The sequence below is a fragment of the Triticum aestivum genome, chromosome 6D, assembly GCF_018294505.1.
Source record: "Triticum aestivum cultivar Chinese Spring chromosome 6D, IWGSC CS RefSeq v2.1, whole genome shotgun sequence".
NCBI classification, from domain to species: domain Eukaryota; kingdom Viridiplantae; phylum Streptophyta; class Magnoliopsida; order Poales; family Poaceae; genus Triticum; species Triticum aestivum.
In genome coordinates this window covers 232,234,358-232,237,687 of record NC_057811.1, presented here as the reverse complement: position 1 = coordinate 232,237,687, position 3,330 = coordinate 232,234,358, and positions in this window count along the sequence as shown.

The following is a 3,330-nucleotide window of genomic DNA, read 5'->3' as shown; positions in this document are numbered from 1 at the left end:
CGGGAAAGCCGCCGCCGCCGACGTCCGCAGCCCCGCCGCCCCACGCCGCCTCCCGTCGCCCCGCCGGAGCCGCCGGACTTCGTCGGAGCCCTGAGTCGAGGTAGCCGCCCGCCGTCCGGTTTTCTGAAGAAAACCGATTCGGTTTTTTTTTAGAAAACCCTAGGTTTTTTAGATCGGTTTTGTTTTGTTTTTTCGGTTTTCTTATTTAGCGAGCGTTCGCTCGTTCGTTCGTTTTAATGAACGCGTTCATCGTTTAGTTACAGTTAACGAACGTCCGTTCGTTAAACTGTTCGTCAGTTTTTCTTTTTCTTGGATTTTCCGCGATTATTTCTGATCGCGATTTCCGATCTGTTTTTCGTTTTGGTTTAACTTTTCGCTCGTTTGTCGGAATCAGGCGATTCAAGCGCCTAGAGTTTTGTCTCGAAACCCTCTTTCTGTTTAACCAACTCAAACAAGTTTTGCTACTGTAAAATTTGACTTAGGTCCAGATTAGTAAACGAAGCTTGTTTCTTTCGCCATTTGACTTTCGTTGCTTCGTTTGATTTGATTCTTTTTGCAAACCGGAGTTCTTAAGTTGAACTTTCTGGTTAGGTCTCTTATTTGAGTTTTACCTGTGCATTAGACGAGTACTTATTGTATGCTTGTTTGTTTGCGATAGAGTACCCGGAGTGCGCCGCTTGCTACTTCGAATCCCTAGGTTTCACGGATCATCAGCAAGGCAAGTAACACTTTGATCATACCTCTTTTCATACCCAGTTTTATTGCATTTGATCAATCCTCAAACAATTGCATGATTAGGATCTGATTAAATTGTGGGTTGAGAAGTAGCTGATGAGGTAGAACCTATTGCCCTGTTTATTACCAAACCCCTAGGAGTTACTTCTACGTTTGCTTATATTGCTATGCTATGCTAGTAGACGTGGATTGGGTGAGTGTATCCATGACAGATGTGAGATTGTTAATTAATGGTTCAATTTAAGGTGGCTACTTAAACACACATCTGGGTGGATTGAGGCACCTGGGTATTCCAGCGATTGCCTGTTTTTTTTATGGACCGCCACCCAGGCTCAAAGGGATCATGAGATTATTCATGCTAGAAACTTCCGTGTGCAGCCACAAGCTATTATGGGCTCTAGCATAGTTGATTAAGTTGTGTGAACTCTTACAGTAGTAGACTAGCAGATGTAGGGGTTCTAGGTGGTACTGTCTACCCGATCGTAAGGTGCAAACGCTTCTGAAAGACTATGTCTCGGTCATCCGTTTCTCAAACATTATGTAGTGCGAGAATCCCAACAGAGGAGATCGAGTCTTGTGGGGAAAAGTGTGCAAACCTCTGCAGAGTGTATAAACTAATCATGGTTAGCCGTGTCCCCAGTTATGGACAACTTGAGTATCTAGTACTTGGATTATCATGTGAATCTCATCATGTTACTTTAATTAATTTTGTTGGGATTAATGTTGAAACTTAATTGAGATTGATATGGTGTCAACCATTCTCAATGTTAACAACCACCATGATAGTTAAATAAAATTTATTCCTTTGCAGTAGGGAAAATTTGGCTTTTCGCAAAACTGTAACCATAGAGCTTTCCACCAGCCAAATATGCATGTAGTATAGCATTATTCTGTTCATTACTCTCTATGTGTTACATTGCCAGCATATTCCATGTGCTGACCCATTTTCGGGCTGCAACGTTTCATGTTGCAGACTTTTCAAACAACGAGTAAGGTGCCTTAGGTCGTGGTTCTATACTCAGTGATGCCGTTGTAGTTGATGGACTCACTTATCTTCCAAGTCTTCCGCTGTTATCGTTTTTAGATGGCCTTAAGCCATATTTATTGTATTAAGTTCTCTTTTGAGACATTCGATGTAATAAGTGTGTGATTGCTACCCTGTTATAAATTCTTTGAGTACTGTGTGTGTCAGCATTACTGATCCAGGGATGACACTGATGCACAGAGACTTGACCGTCCGAGGTCTGGTCGCTACAGCCAGGCATGCCACCAGATCGGGAACTGGAATTTGCCATAGATCTTGTGCCCGGAACTGCACCATTATACAAGAAGTACTACCGGATGCCCTCATCAGAATTAGTGGAGCTATAGAAACAGCTTGATGAACTGCTGCAGAAAGGATATATTCGTCCCAGCTCTTCACCATGGGGATCACCTGCTATTTTCATGGACAAAAAGGATGGCAGTCTCCGCATGTGTGTAGATTACCGCCAGCTGAATGAGGTCACCATCAAAAATAAATATCCGCTGCCAAGGATTGATGATCTGTTTGATAAGCTCAGTGGGGCTAAAGTATTCTCTAAGATCGATTTACGGACCGGATATCATCAGCTCAAGATTAAAAAGGAGGATATTCCTAAGACCACATTCACTACTCGGTACGGTCTTTATGAATATACCGTGATGTCCTTTGGTCTCACCAATGCCCCTGCTTTCTTCATGCATATGATGAATAAAGTATTCATGGACTTCCTCGACAAACTCGTGGTAGTCTTCATCGATGACATCCTCATTTACTCCAAGGGTGAAGAAGAGCACAAGGATCACCTCCGAGCAGTGCTACAACGACTCCGCGACCATCAGCTATACGCCAAATTCAGTAAATGTGAATTTTGGCTCAAGCAAGTTGGGTTTCTCGGACATGTACTATCCGCCGAAGGTATAGCCGTGGACCCGAGCAACGTAAAGGATGTGCTCGATTGGGTGCCGCCCACGACCGTGACGCAGATCCGGAGTTTTCTCGGATTAGCTGGATATTACTGTCGCTTCATTGAAGGGTTTTACAAGATTGCTAAACCCATGACGGAGCTGCTCAAAAAGGATAAGAAGTTTGAATGGACGGAGGACTGTGAGAAAAGTTTTAATGAGCTAAAGATATGGCCGACAACCGCACCCGTATTGACTCTTCCAGACATTTATCGCAGTTTTGATGTGTATTGTGACGCCTCCAGGCAAGGCATTGGTTGCGTACTTATGCAAGACAGCAAGGTAGTAGCATATGCATCGCGACAGCTATGACCCCACGAGGGAAATTATCCTACTCATGATTTGGAATTGGCTGCGGTGGTTCATGCGCTAAAAATTTGGAGACATTACCTCATTGGAAAAAGGTGCCAAATTTTTACCGACCACAAAAGTCTCAAATACATCTTTACTCAGCCAGATTTAAACCTCCGTCAACGAAGATGGCTAGAGTTGGTCAAGGATTATGATCTTGGAATAAATTACCACCCGGGTAAGGCCAACGTGGTTGCCGATGCACTCAGTCGAAAGCCCGTCAGCTTGAATGTCATATTGAAATCCTTGCCTCCCGAA